Source organism: Balaenoptera borealis (genome assembly GCF_965194805.1).
Source record: "Balaenoptera borealis genome assembly, chromosome: 5".
Classification (NCBI taxonomy): domain Eukaryota; kingdom Metazoa; phylum Chordata; class Mammalia; order Artiodactyla; family Balaenopteridae; genus Balaenoptera; species Balaenoptera borealis.
This window is the reverse complement of record NC_138862.1, coordinates 25,858,676-25,881,616: the sequence shown is the minus strand read 5'-3', so window position 1 is coordinate 25,881,616 and position 22,941 is coordinate 25,858,676.

Here is a 22,941-nt window from a genome sequence, read left to right as displayed (position 1 = left end):
GCATCGGTTTTCAGCAGGCATTTTGATGAATATGAATGTAATAGAAATGCCTGAATCTGTGTATGAATCAAATATAAACCAAAAAGGAAATTCTTTGATTTCTTTTGACTTTTTTCTTTTTGCCTGGTCATTTCTTGAAGCATCAGGCATAAAACTGGCTTAGTGCTGGAATCTCATTCTCCTGAAGAGGAAAGAAATGTTTAGGGGACACATATAAATAAAATAAACATGAAAATATCTTAAACCTGTTACTTTTTGGAATGACTCCATGAAGTTTACTATCTTCAAAAGAAGTTTTAAATTGATAAAAGATGGTTTTATTTGAAGGACTTGTATTATATAATAATTACACTGTCAGGTAGTCATGAAGTAATACTAACCATTCCTCAAAAACTGCCAAATCTATTCTTTTCAAAATAATTGTAATGTAAAAGACTATGTCTGATTGAAATGTGAAAGCATCATCAAATCTAATGTAAAATAAACATCTCAGAGATTAGAGAATAATGTTCTCTTTACACTTCATTTGGAAAACAAAGGGAAGTAAGTTGGGCATAATACTATAGAGAAAGAGGAAGCAGAGATAAGAATGCTTTAGAGTTATTATTTTTCTGTCGTGAACATTGTAGGACCAGACTTTTATGAACCGCTAATTGGTGCACAATGGGTTCATTAAATGCTATGATCAGGTTTTAAAACAATCTTTCTTAACCACGTGATATTCGAAAACCTGATAGGACTCCTTTAGACCATGAGTCCTTAGAGAGAAATGATTTCTCAATTTCTTTCAAAAGAATAAAAATATGAAAACTACCTAAGGATACATTTTCTGACCATAATTGACCAAGTACAGCTTTAAGAGCTCAATTTTGGCCTGTGTGTTTCTATATGTCTCTTAAGATATTACCAAGTTTTATATAGAGAGAATAGTTATGACTATCCTCTTTTTCCAAGTTGACAAAAAAAAAAAAAAAAAAGTAAGATAGCTAATGTGAAAGTGTTAATGTGTGGTGTGGAATTTGAGTATGAAACCCATGCCAAGATTTAAAAGCTTTATGAATAAAGATTCGATTTTCTTATGTGTATAATAAATGATTACATTAAATCATCTTCTCAACTTAATTCTTATTATTTTATGATTCATAATATAGTTTCTTAAGAACCACTATTCTCTCTTTTTTGAAAAGGCTGTGTCTTAGAAATAGTAGGCATAAAAACACCCTGTGAATGAGTCAACAGGATGCTCTTCTTAAATAACTATGGTTCCTTATATAGTTGTTAAAACGTGCTAAATGGTATTATATTCTATTTATAAAAATTCTTTTAGTTAACACTTTTCTATGCTCAAGTATTCTTGTGCTTTATTTTGAGTTAAGAAAGTCAAGGATGCACACTGTAGCATACTTCTATATTAATTCTATGGGATCCTATGCTTTCTAATAATGATACTTCTCTATTATTCTTCTCAAGAGAGAGCCTACACTGAATAAAAGACATCAGATAAGAAGATATTAAGTTCCTTTTCAGATTTTTTTTCTACCTGTAGTAAGTTGAGTGGTGGTCCTCCAAAAGAAATTTTACCTGGAGCCTCTAAAGGTGACCTTTCTTAGGAAAAAAGGTCTTTGCAGATGTAATTAATTCAAGAATCTTGAAATCAGAATATCCTGGATGATTAAGGGTGGGCTCTCAATACAATAACAAGTGTGCTTAGAAGAGAAGGGAACGGAAGACATAGAGGGGAGGGTTGTGTGAAAACAGGCAGAGACTGGAGTCATGAACACTGAGGAACCCCTGGAGCCAATAGAAGCTGGAAGAGGTGAGGGCAGATTTTCTCCTAGAGCCCCCAGAGGGGGTAAAACCCTGTTGACATCTTGATTTCAGACTTCTGGTCACCAAAACTATTCTAGGAAATGACTGCTATCATTGCCATTAACTTAAATAAACAAGCAAACAAACAAACGAAAAACCCCAAACGGGACTAATACATAAGGGTAAATCAATTAGGAACCATATGATTCTAATAGGGTATTCAAGAAAATATAACAAAATGACTCCTTATAAAGGTGTGACCAGGGTGTAGGAAAGCTTGCGGGTATTTGTTTGCTAGGGCTGCCATAACAAAATACCACAGACTGCGGGGGTTAAACAAGAGAAATTAATTTTCCTACAGTTCTGGAGGATAGGAGTCCACGCTCTAAGTGCCGGCAGGGTTGGTTTTTCCTGAGGGTCTCTCCTTGGTTTGCAGATGGCTGCTTTTTCGCTGTGTCTTCAGAAGTTGTCTTTCCTAGTTGCCCATGCACTCCTGGTGCCTCTTTTGTCTGTGCTAATTTCCTCTTCGTAGAAGGCCTCCAGGCAGATTGGATTAGGGCCCACCCTAACAGCTGGATTTTAATTTAATCACCTCTTTAATGACCATTGCTCCAAATATCTTCTAAGGTGCTGGGGGTTAGGACTTCAACATAGGAGTTTGGGGAGCACAATTCAGTCCATAACAGTGCTCTTGGCAAGGCGAGGCCTGAAGAAACGAGGAGAAGCAGCAGTTATACGAACCCAGAGACAGAGAAGACCTTGCAGAGAGATACCTGACGGGAACTGAGTGTTGGTGAGAGAAAAAGCAAAGCCCCAGAGGAAAGGAGGCTGGGGAGTGAATTCTTCTTTCGCTTTGACTCCTGGGAGCCACAGGAAGGCCAGAAGACCACTTCTGCAGCACATGCACAACAGCCTGCCAGCACTCAGAGCAAGGCTGAGAAGGGTCAAGAGAGGCTGTGAAAACTCAGATGAAAGATATCCAGCGAAAATGAAATTTCAACATGATTTCATGGAAATCACTTGTAGCCACTTCTGCGGTTTGAAGGCATCAGCAAACTAGGTCCAGCATAATAAAGTCTTTAACAACTCCTTTTTTCATAACTGAGGAGTTAATGAAAACAACATAAGTTTTGTATAACATATTCTCAACATTATAGACCTGCCCTGGAAGCTTTAAAAATCTTGCTTCTTATGGAACTATTCACATTTTGAATAAAGTATATGTTTACTTGTGTTTATAAACACTACATATTTTAAAACATCACACAAGTTGACAGGTATTCTAAGATTTAAATGCTGAATGCCTACCAGGGTTCTGCTCCTGTTTTCAAAATGCTCTTGGACACATTCTGGACTTTCTACAATCTAGTTGTTTTACTGGTTCGGCGGGAAGGTTATTGATATCCAAGAACCGAATGAAATTACTACAGGATATTATTTTAATAAAACAGGTGCTGGAGAAATGCTGTTTGTGACTGAAGCACATTTATTAGTGTATCTTCACCACTCAGTGTTGATATAAATATTTATTTAACTGAATTAAACAGCAACATTAGACATTAGACATCTGCTCATTTTCCTAGGTATATAAGCCACTGGAAAAGAATTATTATTTGAACATCTTTATGTATTCTGGACAACTTAGTAATGGGGGAGGAGTAAATATTTGAACTTATTATCAGGCTGTTCCTTTTCCTCATGGCCCCCTTAGCCATTTTACATTAAAATCTGCCATAAATAAAATATATGAAAAATATCTTTTCAAACTGCCTCAAAGTTTCGCATGTATATTGAATTTCTAGTCATATTTGGCAAGAAGTTGAAACTGGTTTGGGTGGAAAATTGTCAGAAATATTCTAGAGATTTGATTTCCACGTTAAAAAAAAAGTTAAATATTTGAAAATCATTAAATTAATGGTTGTATATGTTTTGATATATTTTTGGAAGGATAGATAGTTTGAAAAAATGTGTATCCAATTATAATTTGTGACACATTTCACTAGAAAACATTTATGAAAAGTCAGTCAAAAGTGGTTAAAATTATTTAAGGAAAAAAACCATGCTGCTTCCTAAATGAAAGCAGCCACTAGAGGGCACTGCTGCTCTATATCAAACCAGCGTGTAACCACAATAAATACTGAAGATTTTAAAAGGTAGGGGTTCAAGGTGGCAAGTTTGGATTGTAATATGAAATGCTCTAAAAGAAGAAAAATAAATTTGTTGCAGTTAATATTATTTATCAGACAATTTGAAAACTCTGAGCACTTAAATTGGCACTTCCATCAAACTAATTTTACTAGACTTTGTGATGTACATTTAGGGAAAAAAATGTACATAAAGAAAAAGATATTTATGGAACTCCACAGTAGTTTTGCTTAGATAAGCCCTGTTATCTTTTATTGTAAAGATTTCTATTCTTCATAATGTCAGATAATAATGGTAATGATAGCTTAGCTGCTTTCCTCAGAAGGGCTATGATGTATTTATACATATACGGTATATATTCATAACACAGTATATATATTCATGTTTACACGCCAAAGTGAGGCAGTAAAGACAGGTAGTATAATCACCAACTTAAAAGGAAAGAAATTGAGGTACAGAATGTCATTGCTTGTCTAAATCTCAGAGAAATTAGAGAGTGAATATGTGTGATGTGTATGTGCACATACAGGGGCAAAAATGGAGATAAAGAAATACTTTTCCAATAAAATTGAAAGAAAGAAATATCCACAATTAAATAATGAATTACATACATACATATAACATACACATATTGGAGAGAGAAAAGGAAGTTAATTATTATGTTTCACTAATAAATATTATGTTCTTTAAAAAGCAATGAAAAGTTCACTGTCCTTACTATGAACTAAAAATGAGTGGCTAATATAGAAATATGAGACCCATTCTTTGAAGTAAATAATTGAAATAGAGTTGCAGAGCCAATGCACATGTCAACATAGACTATACTGCATAATTTTGTGTGACAAATATGCTGGGTGTTGTATACACAGACTTTAGGAGATCATCATGGGTTGGAGTAAATTAAAGTTTTCTATGGAGAGGGGATAGGAATTTGAACTTGGTCTTGAAATTTGGGACAACATCAGATAGGTGATGAAGATGTTAAAACATGGGAAGACTCAGAGATCTGGATGGTCCAGACATGTACCGATGCCAGTCAGTATCTAAAGCTATCTGTTTTGGTGAGTAGGGGTAGGGAGGGGGATAGTTGGAGGAATCTAGAAAGCTACATTAGGGATATATTGTATGTAATTTTGAATTCCAGGTTGAGATGCTTTGATTTGATCCAAAGCATTGGAATCGGATGTGTGGCATGATCAAAGCAGTGTTTAGAAAGATTAATCTGCTTGCCAGATAGATTCATATGAGGAGAAACTTGAGTGAGAGAAGACCTTTTAGGAATCTGTTTCCTAGAACAAACTTGAGATGCTATGAGCCTTAATTAGGACAGTGGCTACGGACATAAAAAAGAAAGGACTAAAAGAGAAGTGAGATAGAAATAGGAGACGGTATGGATTTGGGTTGATTAAATGTGGAGGTCTCAGAAGGGAGAGGGGATGAGAAGCAGTTATGAGAATTTACACCCAGAGGACATGAAACAAAAGGAAGAGGAAGTGGGTTTGTACTGAGGATAAAAGACAGAAAAATCTGTTCAGTTTTAGATATGTTAACATGTCTTTCATTGATTAAATATAATGATTCTCCTCAGAGATGCAGGGCAGAGCTGCAGAGAGGAGTTAGATTGTCAGTATAGATTTATAGTTGTATTTTCAAATGCTAACTTAATCAGAAGGAGGTGATACATTTTTGAGTGAAAGGAAAAAAAAATGAAATAAGGGACTAAAAGCTAAAATACAGGTTAATCTGAATTTACTAGTTAGAGAAAGAATAACCAGTACTGAAATATTCAAAACGATTGTCTTGGATGTGCATAGGAGACAAGAGATCAATTAACCAGAAGCACAGAATGAGGAATTCCCTGAAGTCAAACTTTAAAAATAGGTCAAGAGGGCTGGGGAAAATATCATGGAGTTAAGTAATTAATAACAGGTCAATGCCATATTGGAAAGTGTCCTTTCATCAAAGTGACAGAGATAGGAGAAAGATGTTGGCTGGTTAGAATAGAGAAAAGGGGAAATAGATGCTAGGGTAAATCATTGTTTGAGAATACAGGCAGTGAAATTAACAGGAAACTAAGATCAAGGGATTACCATTAGGTTCAAACATCATGTTATAAGATTAGGAAATATTGCGTTACAATATTTAGGAAATATTGTGTTGTAATATTTAGTCAAGTAGATTGCATGCTTGCAGACAAAAGGGAAAAAGAGAATGAGAAATGAAGGATCCAAAATAAAGAGAGAATAATTGAAGGACAAAAGGAGTTAAAAAGAGGGGACCGAGGACCCTGGCTGAAGCAATATCCTTTGAAAGCTGTGATAATACATCTTTTGATAAGCCTGAAGAGATATGTTATACTGTGGGTTTACATCAGGATATTCTTAGCTATCTCAAATCTATTTTGAAATTATATATGGGACAAGTCAATCAATAAAAACCAGAATCGCTTCAGTCATCTTTATGCTGTAGGAGATGAGATGACACTAAAAAAAGGGGGGGGGGGCACAAAAGGTAATTTTGCCTGCCTCACAATCTTCCTGATGTTCATTGCTGAGTAAAAATCTGGGCTCTAATGTGTGAATCACAATTTGCATGAAGACTGTTCTGTCGATGTGCCTATTTAAATCAAATAACACATGAAAAGCAAATTGAGCCTTTTTGTAATCCTGAAGAGTCGCAATAGTAGAGCCTGTCGACCAATGTTCTAAACCTACCTGTTTTCATCATTTAGCTTTATGGGCTTTTATTTTTTCCATCTTGAAAAGCCAGACATTAAAAGTCTGAAATATTCTGTAATTTACAAACAGCAGAGCAGCAAGTCTGCTGGTTATATTTGATCCCGACTGGTACAGAACTGCTGGTGAGATGTCCTGCCTGTCAAATTCCTCATTCTTGTGCTGATCTGGTTGTAGACCCTCTGACCTTGCTCTGCTCTTTGCTTCCTTTGAATTTTCTGATTCCTGACTACCTGCTCAGCCGTTCACTCACCCAGCATCTTTTCTAGGAACTCCCTACCTGTGTACTTTTGATCCCCCAGCTGCCTGTCTAGCTGATTGACTACCATGCTCTGACCTACTGTATCTAGATTGTTGTTGATCAAATATTGCTTACTTGAGTCCTAAATTGCCTCTTCCAACTTGGTGCAGGATATGTCGATATGTGTAGACTGCCTGCCTGAACTCCTGTACCCTAACTTCATCAAGCCTTGCTTGGCCTTTCCTAATCCTGACTCATCTCCTTCAGAAAAGCATTTTCCCCCAAGTCCTAACAGAACAGCAATTAAAGAGGATGCCAAGGTTTATTAATCCTGGGTGATGGGGATTAAATGGATAGGAAAGAATGAAGGAGATAATGAACTTGGTTGTGGATTTATTTTATGTAGGATTATAATAGATGTCTTATATTGGATGTTCACAAGATCTAAGGTATATTTGCTACCATTTCTCCATCAGGGAGAAAAATCATCAACTAATCTCATTATAATGTATTAGCTCTTATCCAGGTCTAGATAGACTGGCGTTCTATTTAATATTTTTTAAGGTCCCAATTGTGGACTATTATAATGAATTGTTTCTAGGAGTTAAAACTATGTAACTCTCTTAAGACAGAACCACTTTAGACTTAATTATGGTTGAAAAAAATCTTAATTGATTCTTTTATGCACATGTATATCTTACCCTTATGAATTCAATAACAGAGAAAGTACCACCAATGTTTCTTTTGCTTCTTTTCTGAAAGATTTATTATGGCATGATGTTTAGGAGAGGGGTAATTATTATTTGTGTATAAATTCTTCATGTAGTTTCTTCCTACTTTTCCCATACCACACGATTCTTAGGAAATGAAAATATGTTAACATGCATCTGAAGAAATGTAGCAGGCTTCTCAAGGTTTGTGGGGATGTGTTGAGGGGTTCGTCTATCTCAAGCCATAGTAACCATTGTGAGAGCTTAGGGGATCATAAAGTCTGCTAAATTTCAACCAGTTACCATACTGGGTTGGAAATTCTGCTTGGGAGTCGTCATCAACCCAGTCAATCAACCTGGAAATGTGAGGATTATCCTTCAACTGTCTTTCCCTCTCATTCTCATCCTTCACCAAAACATCTAGAAACATTTTGAATCACTTCCTTCCTTTCCATACCTCTATGTCTTGTCCTAGTTCAGGCAACATCATATTTTCCTAGAACGCTTGCTATACTTTCCTGAATTGACCTTCTTCATTCTAGGATTTTCTCCCTTCTTTGACATTGGTCCCATTGCCCCTCTGCATGGAATGCCCTTTCAACAACTATTAGCAGGACTAAAGATTCCAATTTTTGAAACTCAGCTCTAGGGTCACCTTGAGATGACTTTCCTGATACTACACATCTCCACATTAACTTGTTGCTACAAATAGGCTGAGTGCTTCTTCTTTTTCTATAAAACCCTGTACATATTTCTGCTTCTGCATGTACAACATAGTGTCACTGTGCTTCTGGGTCTACTTCCCCCATTAAACTTAGATTTGATATTAAAAAACATATTTTATTGTTTCTCCAGAAATCAGTTTAATGCTGAATATATAGTAGGCACTCCATAAATGCTTGTTAAATAAATGAACGAATATATAGATCTGTCTTTATACTCTATTTTCCATGGGCAAGAGCTCTTATTTTTATGTTACATTTGGCACTGTAACAAATATGTAACAGATGCTTAACAAGTATTTTTTCAATGACTGTCTCGATAAACTGCATTCATTTCCCCCTTCAAGATCTTATGCAAGAAGAGCTCATATCATATATCTCTTTCCAATAATTTGATTGTACTTTGTGACATTCTTAGATTTTACTGTAAAAAAAGGTGGTGGAAAGTTTAATAAAATTTTCTTGTAGATGCCTTGGAGAATTCTACACATTTCCAAGGTCTGGACAAGAAGAGCTCATTTTAGCTGAAATAGGATTACAATGAGAAATATGCAGGGCATCAATTGTCTCCCCAAATACTAATGATATGATATGATATAATATGATATGACATGATATGCATAACATAATATGATTAATATAATACATTGAAAACCTCTCTGGGTGAGGAGATATCTATGAAGGGCTTGGTTTAGGGTGATGAAGAGGTTAATTGATTGCCTCTGGACCTCATACTATCATTTGCTATTCTGAGAATTCAGGACTAAAAATAATTGAGGAGGTGGGCAGACAGGATTACTTCAACTCAATTTAACATTTGACACATATTCTTTGCTCATTGCTACAATTGCATTTTTCAATTGTTTCATAATGCTTCATGTGCCTGCCACCTTGCTAGAACTGTGAATTCCTGTTCTCCAATTCTGTGTCTTATTCACATTTATAGCATAGTTTATAAGTCAGAGTAGAAGTTCAACATACGCTTTTTAAGTGGTTGAATGAATACATTTTTGACCAACAATGTACAAATCACTGTTAAAATGAATACCGCCAGGCATGCATGCATAAGGCACATTTCCTTTACTCAGTCAAATAAAGGAGGGGACAAAAGGGGATCGGTAGGAATGTTTTATACAAAGAAAAATTTGATAAAAGTCATGGAAAAAATACTTAAATAGTACAATGGCCATATTTGTACAAATGGCCATATTTGCAGCTTAATTTAGACCTCTTATTCATACTGACAGGAAAAGCCCTAAAATTAATGTAGAATGGGTTTCTGTCAGGAGGCCACGGCACTCTGGACCCTAGATTTTGGATTCATCATCAAGTTCCAAAAATATTTTAACACGTTGGAATCTATAAGGTGAATCTAATAAGGCATCATATAATAGTGACAAATGGAAAACCCTATTCAACCAAGTGCAAAATCAAAGAATAGGTAAAAAAGCTTTAGATTTTTTAAAAACTCTGAGTCTGATACAAATCAACAGTGAGTTGGTTTCTAAAATGTTATAAGTATCAAACTTCATTGATAGCCTGGCACCTACCAAAGGACAGATAATTGGTTCTCTGTGAATGTTGGAATTCGCCAAATGCATTAACATTTTATTGACCATTATTTGCTTAATTTATATTCTGCCTAATTTCTAAAATAATTTGAGACAACTACCTTGGCTGTCTTTTTGTGTAAGAATTTCAGACAAAGTGGAGTATGGAAAAATTAGAGAAGATCCAGAACGATGACTAGAGTCAAAGTTGTGCAACATTAGCAATAATTAAGGAACTAGCAATATATTTATTCACTAAAAAGAATTCATTAAGCAAATGTTTGTTGAATACCTACTATGTACCCAGTACTCTATTAAGTCTCAGGGATTCAACAGTGAAGGGAGAAACAAACAAGGAAAAATCCTGCTGCATATTTATGAAGCTTAGGAGTCAGATGAAGAGACACAATCAATGATTTTAGGAACGAATGTATAATTGCAACCATGCTAAATCCTGAGAAGGGCAAGCATGTTGTGCCATGAAGGTATAACTAATGGGAAGTATTAGTTGTGGTAAATGTGGTCAGTGTAAGCTCCCCTGAGAAAGTGAAATCTGAGTTGAGATCTTATTGATAAATAAAATATTAGTAAATACGTATTCCTTATTCTATTGTTGATAGATGTGGAAATCAACATAATACTTTAAGAAGGTAATTTAGTAGTAACTATCAAAATGTAAAATATGAATACCTTTTGACCCAGTGTTTTGGACTTCATGCTTGTGTCTCCCCCAAAATTCATATGTTGAAATCCTTAACACCAAATGCCATTGCAATGGTATTGGGAGATGGGGCCTTTGGGAAGTAATTAGGTCATGAAAGTGGGCCCTCATGATGGGATTAGTGCCCTAATAAGAGACCTGAGAGAGTTTGCTTCCTTTTTCTCTCATGAAACCATGTGAGGACAGTGAGAAAGCAGAGAGCCAGGAACGAGACAGCAGAACTGTCCCCCATAATTGCACTAATTTTCTATTGCTATTTTGACTTTCTAGAAGTCTTTTGCTCTGCAAGGAGTAAACATTATAGAAACGTGCATTTGTGGAAACATTTGATCTTTTTAACGTTTAAAGATATGTATTTTCAGCAATTTAGAGCAATGCATTTATTTTATCATTCTCTGAGAAGTGTAAATTTAAAAAAAGTAGCTTGTAACACAGAACTGAAACAAACTTCAAAAACCTTTTTCAGTTTTCAATGATTGATTGATTTTCTCCAACCCTAATTTAACTACTTTCCTTTAATCCCCATGTTTTCATCTCAGTTATTTTATATATTAGAAATGTTTTCTCAAAGTACAAACCCAAACAAAATTCTATCATATCACTCATATAGTATAGTTGCTTATCCAGTAACATTTTTAGGTGCTTTACCAAATACATATGAAGCTTAACTTAGATCTTTAGAGAACTAAAGCAAATTTTCGGTGATAAAATAATGGGTGCAATAGCCCAGATACATACCATTTTTAAAAAGTGAAAATTGTTTATTTATCTATAGACTTGAGAAAAAAGAGGATCAGGACCTTTAAGGGCCCCAAACTAAAATGTCTTAAGAAACCATTCAGGTGACTCAAATTGCTGAACAAGGACAGGTACTGGACAACAGGTAGCAATGGGGGTTTTGTTGAATTAATGAGTAAAGTTTTGGCGTCAAGAGGTCCTCATCTCCAGACAGATTCAGTATTGCTATACCTTCTTGGATTATTTAAAAAGTAGCTGGAAACTGAGCTTTTATAGGGAGTTTCTCAATTTTTCAAACTTTTGTCTGCTGAATCAAAGGGCACAGGAATGAGTCTGCAGGTTAGATTTAGCTCTCCGGTCCCCACTTAGAAAGGGTTGAGGTAATGGAAGCGGGACAGCCTTGAGCTGGAGAACAGAGAGAAAGGAACCAGGTCACTGGGGATCCAGTAAACTGTAGAGGGAAGAGAAACCATCCAGTGACATCCATGACTATGCTAACCAGCTTGAGAGACTGCAAGCAAGGCTTTCACAACTACTGGCAATTTTTGATCATTGAGGATATTTTTACCACAGTGTAGTGAAATTTGTTGCTTGACTCCTCAGGAAGATAAGAGAATATCAAAAAACTAGAGTGGGCTTCCCTGTTGGTGCAGTGGTTGAGAATCCGCCTGCCAATGCAGGGGACACGGGTTCGAGCCCTGGTCTGGGAAGATCCCACATGCCGCGGAGCAACTGGGCCCGTAAGCCACAACTACTGAGCCTGTGTGTCTGGAGCCTGTGCTCTGCAACAAGAGAGGCCACGATAGTGAGAGGCCCGCGCACCGCGACGAAGAGTGGCCCCCGCTTGCCGCAACTAGAGAAAGCCCTCGCACAGAAACGAAGATCCAACACAGCCATAAATAAATAAATTAATTAATTAATTAAAAAAAAAGCTAGAGCAACTCCTAGTTCTTGTAAACCTAGCTGCCTTTGAATATAGGCATTTTCAGAACACAAACAAATGAACGAACAAACACAAAAGGGTAATTTCTTTAGATAGAGCTATTTATGTTGTTATTCTTAATGCCATATTACTCTTGATTTTCTTTCTTTTTAGATCTCATTACCAAGCTTTCCTTTGGCTCTTATTTCTTTGGATATTAACAATGGATCAAAGGTTATCATTGACATGTTTATCTTTACTTAAGTTTCAGTGTAGAAACAAACATTATATATATATATACTATATATACATTATATATAGTATATATATATACATTTTATATATATAAATATATATATATATATCTATTACAGTAGGGGTAGTTTACTCTTAAACAAACTCCCTAAGCACATGTTTCTGGACTAATACACTCAGAAGAACCTCTCTTCAGGGAATCAGCCTTAATTCTTTTAGGAGCCATCAGCGATTCTGCCATCTTTGTCAGGTCCTCAGTCGTGTGCCTCATTGGATTTCTTTATATCTTCTTTTAAGGAGAACCTGTAATTTCTTCTCTCAATGCTACATTGGTATTTGGAAAAAAAATTCAGATTTTGGAAGGGAGAAAAATAAAACATGGCACTCGTTGGAACACGTTTTTTCTCTCTTCACAGACGGCTTTCTTGTTTTCCATCCATACAATCGCTTTTGTTAGTTTATAGGGATTCTTATTCCATTCACCTTTCAACCTGACTTTCAGATGCATCCCCATGGCTGCTTCCAGCCCCTAGCTATGCTGTCATAAGGATTACACTCAGTTATATAGAAAACAAACATACTTTTCTCAGTATAATTTTACTATAACGGCTTTCTGAACCTAAAGATTCTGTATGCAAGTGTGTATGCACACATACACACACACTCACATAGTCACACAAATAACTCCCCCCTTACTCCCACGTACACCCTTTATGGTCTTATATCACATTAATGTACTCTGCTGTCTCCTTCAAGGTTCCCAGAAGAAATGAATTACTTCTGGAAGCCTAAATGATCTAAATCTCACCGTCATTTTCTCCTAATAGTCCAAGGTCTAGCTACCTAGATTATGTGTTGTTGTATAAGAGGCAATAAGTCCAGCTAGAGGAGTTGTAGCTGATGTGTAAATGAGGGTCCAATTCAAGGGATACCAATTGTTTCACTTTCTGTAAATTTAGTCGGTGGTCGTAATTTTATCAATTTCTTCTCTCACAATGCTTCCTCTATTCTAGTGTCTTTAGTAAGAATCCTATTGTCCTTTACTTACATTATTTTGAAGTAAACCTCCCAATGGAATATAACAGTCCCCAAAATATGCAACCAGAAGCATGCTATCACTCATGAATTTGCTCCAATCTCAGCAGAATTTATCTAATTATCCCTCAGAATCAGGCCTTCGTAGCCTAACTTAACCGTATCTCTGCTTCACAGTGATGGCCCTGATGTGGGACCCAGTGTACAGAGGACCTCTGCCATTAATACTCTCATTGCAGTGCCCCATTAATAAATATTACCAGATCAAAAAAATTTTTCAACTAGTGATCTCAAACATGTTTTTAAGTTTTCAGTAGTTTCTGTTAAAATTCTTTGTCGTCAGTTGCAGGTTAGGAGCATGGGAACAAAATCCGCAATTAGGAACAAGCACACACAGCTGACAAAACGAAGAGTCACGGGCACATGCAGAGAGCATGGCAGGGTGAAGCCACCCCTGGAAAAGTTAGGAAGAAAACACTTAGCTGACGTTGCAATATCAGCAAATGTACATGGAGTTTTTTCCCCCCATTCTTTGTTGTAACTATCAAATTAGCCAGTGTGTTCGAGAGAGTGCCATGCTCCTGGGAAAGGGCAATCATTTCTTCTCCTCTCACTCATATTCCTAGTTGACAGTTCCCTAGGGGGACAGCAGAAATAAATTCAGGCTGTCCTGATGAAGGCGAGTCAGCTCATTAGCAGCTGCCATCACAGCACTTTACCTTGAGCTCACAGATGGAGACAAGGGGTCTTTGAAGGCGATTCTAAGGCAGCTTCGCATGGAGCAGCATAAGTCGGGGTCCTGTAAAGTGTTGTCTCCCTGGAAACCAAGTGCAACAAATACCCTGTTGTCATCAGCTCAGGATGTGTATAGTTCACACATAAATGCCGGGTTTGTGGAGACATTTGCACAGTGGATGCCTGTGTTATGGATACACGTAAGCGAGAGATCTTTAAGACTGTCGGTCAGATCCTTTATGAAGTCATGGACTGCTTTTGGAACAGTAACATGTTAAAGGTCTGAAATAAATGACTCCTGTATGATGTATGTGTGATACTGAATCCCTGTGTGAAATACAGTGCTCCCTTATGCAATTCAGAAAGAGCTGTCAATTTTAATTGAATTAGATCTTGCTTTAACATAGACGCTTATCTTGTTCATTTAATTCCCAGATTCTTATTTGTGGGAACACCAGTAGTGGAGTTTTATCTTATTTCTCAAGTAACAATATCATCCCAATTTCATTCATACTCATTCGATTTGAAATACAATTTAAAAAGGAGGCATTATTTTCTACAATGCTTTGTATTTAAGCCCATGAAGATAAAAAAAAACCTACCAGTTTTTAAGAGGAGTCTGACTTTAAATTGTGTGTGATTTAACCTTCTGAATATTAACTTTAGGCTATAATGAGTAAAAAGTAAGTTTAAAGAGTTAATAGTTTATAATCCTGGATTCCAGCTATCTCATCAGAAAATAAATGCCATCAAATTAAGATACCAGGAGAGAAGTTCCTCAGACAGGAATTCAAAGAATGATTAGTCAAGTAGAAAAGTTTATAAAAATAAGTTGCCCGCATATAATATAGATTAGAGACATTTTTAACAGTAGCAATTGTAAAGGATCTCTAAACGCCTCTACAGCCTAAACACTAAAATGTTAGTGACACCAAAGATAAGCAGTCTTTACACTGTTTGTACATTTATTATTTATCTTTTCCATATTCCCCATTTGAACCTTCATTCATTTTGAGTGGAATTCCTTATCAAAAATATCCTAAAACTATCAGGTCCAGGTAGGGATTATCCTAGTGTTACACATAGAGAAATGGGTGGTACCAAGAACCTGTCATTTATCTGTGTTCACATTAATAGAGCCAGGTCCTCGGATTTTCCTTCTTACCATTTAATCACCAGTTTGCGATAGGCTACAATTCAATTCTACTTAATTAGACTGTATAACCATAATGATTGATTAGTTAATACAGACACACGTACTTACTTTAACTGCCATTTGATCTTGAAATATGGTTTTGCACTGGCTAGACTGTCAGAAGAATGAAACTCTTCCTTTTTTATCTCTTGTATATTAAATCTCCCCTTGGCATTACTGCATTATGGCAGTGTCTTGTCTATGGTTTCTATACGCAAGTAAGCTCAAGTTTTCATTCTTTAGCTGTTAGTCACATAGTTCTAAATGTATTACAAATAATGCTGATGTTGAATGTTCTTTACTCCACTGTGTGTTTCTAATGGGATTTTACCAAAGAGCGTAACCTCTAACCGTATTAATAGTTAATCAAGCAATAAACATGCTTTGCTGCAAGCTCAAGCCAACAGACTTCTCTCTGATGATGAATTTTCTATTAAATTGACAAGGATTTCTTTTGCTTTATCTCATTATTGTAAAACTGGGGTAAATGTCTGAGTGTTCAATTCCCAGTAAGTGCCCTAAAGGGCTTCTTCCTAACTCTTTGACCTAAATAAATGAAGTGTCCCAAACTGCACATTAATATATTATCCCAAAGCTTTGCTTCTTTAGACATAACCTCAAAAAACATGGATCTATTAGATAAAGTGTTTTGAAACAGGAAGACAAAGTAAAGGTAGTCATTTATTAAATTTAAGAGCTTGCATTATGAAATATTGAGAAATTAAAAAAATATGAGTGTGCTAAGGAAAACTACGATGATTTATATAATACTAGGAAAATTGGCCCAAAGTGAAAGCAATGTGCTTAGATTGTACTTAGGTATTTATCCTATAGAGGAAAGTGAGACAGAGACAAGGTTACACAGTCACCATACTGTTTCCTCCTCCTGCAGACACAGAAAAACATTTACTAGATCATCATGCTTCCTACACCTGCCTGCAGTCAGAATGGGGTGTTACTGGCTGAGTTTTGGTCAGTAGTTTATGGGCAGAGGTGATGTAAGCCACCTCCAGTTCTTGTTCTTTCTTTTTTTAATAAATTTATTTATTGATTTTTGGCTGCGTTGGGTCTTTGTTGCTGCGCATGGGCTTTCTGTAGTTGCAGAGAGCGGGGGCTACTCTTCGTTGCGGTGCATGGGCTTCTCATTGTGGTGGCTTCTCTTGTTGAGGAGCACAGGATCTAGGCACATGGGGTTCAGTAGTTGTGGCATGTGGGCTCAGTAGTTGTGGTGCATGGGCTTAGCTGCTCGTGGCATGTGGGATCTTCGCACACCGGGGCTCAAACCCATGTGCCCTGCATTGGCAGGCAGATTCTTAACCACTGCACCACCAGGGAAGTCCCACCAGTTCTTGGTCTTAAAAATCATCCTACAATGTCCCCCAGGCTCCTCTTTCCCATATGCAGTAACCTTGAAAGCCTCTTCTTCTAGATGGCGGAGCTACAAGACAGAAGACTCCTGGGCCCCTGTAGCTTATAAATGTGCTGTCTTCCATTAAAAATACTTATGTGACACAGCTAACCTCCTCAAATCTCTTAAAATTAATTTATAGATTGATCTGGCAGTCATGAAATCAACTAAAACACATAATTCTTAAGTTATCTTTTTGAAAATGTTCTAAATTGTATACTAGTCATGGCAGAGCTCAGTTCATGGGTCAGCCTTCTTATTTTTGTCTTTGTCCTTCTTATAATTAGAAAATTAAATTTATGGCTAATAAATTATCTTCAGTATCAAGCAAATTAGTGTGTGTGTGTGTGTTGTGTCTTACCAAAGTGGGAGTATATTGCTCACCTCACTCCAGGCCTTTGTGTGGCATTTGTGGTTTCAGCTGTGAAAGGAGCAGCTCTGGTCAAGGACTCAGGGACCAACCTGAGACTGGAGGAGCCTCGGCATTGCTGGTCTTCAGGCTTGGTCAGACCAGGGGCTATGCTGGGAAGAGTGGAGTTGTACTGGGTTGTCTAATGTTAAACTTGCCATGTCAGCCCAGCACTTGCGTTGCTAACAAGCCTTCCATTCTTTTCATATTTTGGGGAATATTGTTGTTACTGCTCAGCATCTATTCCTAAAATGACAGTGCATTCTCAGTGGTTCTTTTGAGAGGGCCATTTTGATCACAATGTTGAGTTCTCTTTGTTTTGGTTTGCCTGATGTTTCTCTCAGTTTACTTTCTCCAGGACTGACTCTAAGGAACTGCCAGAGCAATAATTACTCGTTCAAAAGGAATTGCTCTCTAATGTAGGCCTTGTATATTCCTTCTATTTATTCGATCAATGTACAATGATTTGTTTCTATGCATATCAAACTATTAGTCTGCAAAATGAGTGAATTTGAGTGTAGTTGGACCTTTGCTCTCCCTTGGTTAAATTCTATCAAACAATATTCCCTTGAAAGAGTCAGGAGGTTTTGCTGCAGTAGATTTATTAAGTGGTATTTCCAAACAAATGCCGTGGAGTACAAGAGTAATTGCCAACATTTGTGCTCTTAACTCAGTTTCCTACAGAAGGAACAGCTGAAAAAAAAAAAAAAAACTATTAAAAATCCATTACCCGTTGTTTAAGAAGCAAAATAGCATTTTTCAGAAGCTTCTTGTCAAGCAATTGGATGCAGCAGGATGATGTACAGTGAGAGTGAGGGTTAGGCTGGCATTGACATTTTGCTTCGTAACTTAAGTGATTAAACCTTTGCTAAATTAGATCAAGGAATTTAATTTCTTTTCAAGCCTTTATGAATTTTCTCTAATACAGAAATGATCCGAGACAGAACGCTCAAGAAAGTTAAACAGACACAACACTAAAAAAACCCAAAAAAGTCTGCATTGCACTCTGTGGAGGGCACTCATGGACCATGAAACACACAGAGTTTCTTGGACAATTTTCTCAATACAATTTTCAAGGCAAATTCAGATGTGTTTGCTGTGTATTCACAATGTATTCAGGGGTCAAGACTTGAATGGTGGAGCTAAGCCTAAATTGGAAGCATCTACTCTTTCTTAAGGTCGTGTAAGCTACCTTTATATACTTGAAATCTAGTTGTGGTGTTAGTTACTAGGTAAATTCAGTATATATAATAATTTTTATCTCTATCTGACATGGGCAGAACGAAATCCACAAGGGGGAAATCAATACCAAAACTGCCACATATTAACGTGGGTTATATTGCATATGACGGAGAGCGGAGGGACGTAACGTAATGCAGTTATCTTTCACGGCAGCCGCAGACGCGCTGTCCCTCAAGTAAGCAAGGTCAGAAAGCTGCCAGGTCTTTCCCTTTGAGGCCAGGGCAGAAAGAGCATCTCCTGCTCATGAAAGAAGAGTAAATGGGGCTCACAGGTCAGCGTGATCACTGCTAGCCCAGAGTCTGCACTGTTTTATGATCTAAATAATAGAGATGCCAAAGGCAGCTTCTAGGGAGGTTTTAGATTTCCCCTCTAAAGAAAAATAAGTCTCCATTAGCTTTAAAGTCAAACACTCTGTTCACTGTCTGAATGTTGTTTTAAACTATTTAAATAAATGTACAATCTAAATGAAAAAATCCAGGTGCATGCTAATTACAGCAATTTGAGGACACTCAACCAATTGAGTCCTTCTAAGCTTGACCCCATTCCAAAGACATTGCCCACATTTAAACCCCTTCTCAAGGCATGCTCCACACCTTAGCCATAATAGGATCAGGGAAAAGAAGACATATATATTTTCTTCAGGAAAGAAAAAAAAAAACAAAAATAGAGCAGACCAAGAGTCTTGTCCCTTTAGGTCATCCCTCTGTAGACAAAGGAAAACACATCACTGGGGTATAGTGTATGAGCACGTACACACGTATACATACATGTACAAATTTAAGGAGGATTTTTATCTGCAAGGATGAAGAGGGAGTTGGTGTATTGGGGCAGAGAGGGGTTGTAAAGGAAGGGAAGTAGCATATATAAAAGTATTTTTAATATTATATGGAAAATTAGTGAAAATAGCATGTTCATTCATGGAAATGCCACCTAACTGATAAAGAAAAAGAAAACTAAGAGCCTCCAATGCCTAGAATATTCTGTACAAAAGCTTGAAAACTTCAGTAGTCAATAGGTTCTCTTCAGTTTGACTCATAGATGCCATTGTAATTTGCTGAGGGTTTTAACTTAAAATATTAAGGAGGTGGCTTTTGTCATTTCCTTTTTTGCATTCTCCTACTGCTTCAAATTAATCGACAATTTAGTATTTTTAAAAACTTGTTAAAGAAAAGCATATTTAGGGATTCGATCAAACCAGTGGAGTCTAAAGCTAATTGCCATGACAAATGGAACTGCTTCAAGTGAAATAAATGGCCATTCCTTCGTAGCTATTTGTTATATCTGAGTGATATGCTTTAATATCCCAAACATCGATAGTATGTAAGGAACATGCAAATCAATAAAATAATAGACAGCCTACATTGTTATTTATTTCATAAAAAATATCATGGTAATGGGAATTGAAAAATGAATGGTAAAACCTCATCATTCTCAGAACTGACACTGAAGAATTTGATAATTAAGACTTCAAGGTCAAGTGGTAAGTAACTGATGAAGCCTCGCTTTTCATAATATTTTTAGTGAGAGGATTAAACTGAAGTGCCCTAAATTTCTTGGCTGCATAAATTGAGTCATGATTAAAATAGCCAAAATAAGGTTTCATTATAATTTGCTTTGACTCCGTGAGACTGCTGAGTGGGATATTGTGTTAAGCTTTTATATTCAGGTGTTAGCGTCTCTGCTCAAGAAAAGCTAAGAAGGTGATAAGCAAAGCCAACGATTTTCTAAGAGACACACTGTTGCACTTTTGTCCACATTACAAAATGCCTGAAGTGCTTGCCAGAGATGTCAGACTCTACTTATTGGCATGCTGGAATCTGAATTGAAGCAGGAAAATGAAATGAAAAATGAATGGCTATATCATTTTGCTTTTTTGCAGTTCCAAACGTGAACTCAGTGCAGAAAGGCAAAGCATTCTCTAGAGCCTCGGAACCCTCTAAATCATGATATAGGTCTCTGTACCAGCTACCGATAAACTGTGCCTAGTTCTTCTGATGAAAGAAACAGACATGATTCCCAAAGCACCAAGACTGACGGAATCAGACAGGAGAGCCACTTCTCCTGATTCCAACACTTACACTAGAGAAGGAGGTGCATCCAGGGTGGCTGCTATTCCCTGCTTTTCACCAAGTGAGGGTGTGTGCAAAGCATCCAGTTTCAAACAATCCTAAGGACTCATAGTCATTTTACATTTCCAACTATTTTTCAGGGAAAGATATTTGGCAGTATCCTGCAAGAACATGAGTGTTTATTTCAGCAGCTTTTACTATGATTTCGCTTAGCTCTGCTTGCGCTTTAGTTAAGGGACATTTTTCCGTGAACTTTAATTAAATCCATTGTCTTCAGGGACTGATTTGCATTGGTGCTCCTTTCCTCAAGGTCCCCAACTCATATCAGGCCTCCTTGAAATATCCTAAGTTAATGATACCTGTTAAGGGGATATTTTCTCACCACTGAAAATTTCAATTCATTCAATATATCATCTTAGGCACACAGCTGAATCTTCTGCTATGATGTTGTCCTTGCCATTTTTTTAATATAATAAGCCTTCTCCTAGTTTCTGGATCCTGATGATAATTGGAAAAATCTTCTATTTTTAAATATAGTTTATTTGGTTATCTTTCAAAATAATTTAGTGACTGATTTAGTCATTACTTTATAAATTATGTAATTAATTTTAAGAATATTATCACAACATTTAAAATGCTTTTGAAGTTTCTCAAAATAATAGGGTTAAATGGCTAACAGGTCAATGCAAAAGTTTGAAATTTTTTACCTAAAAATTAAGGAGAGATAGGAAGATGAAATACAACACGTATTTATTTTCAGCAAAGCAAATAAAATCTATTACTAGTCACAAAATTTCCATAACAAGCGTATTTCCACATTTTAGTGCTAGTGAAATTTAATGTGTATGTTATCTAGATTAGTTAAATGCTATATCACTTGTTGTTCTTTAAAAACACATTTCAAATCATTGTATGTCTATTAAAATATGTTAAGTTGATCTATGTTCATTGTGGAATACATTTTCATATTTTTTTTTATCAATTATAATGTTTCCAGTCACAAGTAATAGAAATTCTAACTCAAATTAATTTAAACTGTAAGGTAAATTTATTAGCCTAAGCATCTGTGAAGTCTGGAGGTAGAGAAGCTTCTGGGTTGTTTGGTTTAAGCAATAGGATAATATTATCAGTAACTTATTATTTTTCCCACTGCTTGCCCTTCCTCCCTCTCTCCCTTCCTTCCTTCCTTCTTTCCTTCCTCTCTTTCTCTCTCTCATATTTCTTTTCTTTCTCTTTCTCTCTCCTTCCTCCCTCCATCCCTCCCTCATTCACTCTTTTCTCTCTCTCTCTCTCTTTCTTTCTCCTTCCCTTTTTCAGTAGTTTTATCCAAAGGCTGGACTCCATTATGTTGGGAAATTTGCAACAGTCATTCCAGATTTCATGTCTGTCTACCATATATTCAGTAGATTTTTCTTCCCCAGAAGCCTTCAGTATCAGTCTTGTTCAGACTGATGTGCTGAATTGGATCCTATACTTACCAGTATCTGTGGCTCTGATGATGAATTTCAGCAAAATGTCTTAGGCTTCAGCCACATCAGCCACATGCCCCAATCCTGGAACCATGAGGATATCAGTTTCTTTAAAATGTATGGGTTCAATGGGGAAAGTCTGAATATTTAACTGAAAAGAAAATAGATTTTGGGAAACAACTAAAAACCCATTAAAATAGTCCAATGAGACTCACCCCACCCTTCTCTCTCTGTGTCTCTCTATCTGTCTCTCCAGGCTTCGTCTCTCTCTGTTTTGTGTGTGTGTGTCTAGAAACTTTGTTCTTATAAAAACCAAAAAGCCTATAGACATGGTAACATGTTTCTCCCAGTCTCCCAACTGCTTAACCATTTCCATCCTCACTGTTTTTGTTTTTGTTTTGTAATTCACTTTTTGTTCGATAATACTTTTAGATTTATGGAGAAGTTGTGAAAATAGTACAGATTTCCATATACCACCACATCCAGTTTCCCCTATTATTTATATGTTAACATTACTATGGCACGTTTGTCACAGTTAACCAACACAATTAATTAATTAATGATGGAGACATTTGTTATTAATTAAAATCCACATTTTATTCAGATTTCCTTAGTTTTTACCAAATGTCCTTTTGGCACTCTAGAATCTTACTCATGATTCCACATGTACATTTAGCCTTCATTTCTCCTTAAGTTCATCTTAGCTATTAACAGTTTCTTAGACTTTCCTTGTTTTGGATGACAACTTGACCTTGACAACTTTGAGGATTCAGTGAGTTTTTAGAATGTCCTCAGTTGGAATTTGTCCTATTTTTTTCTTATGATTAGAGT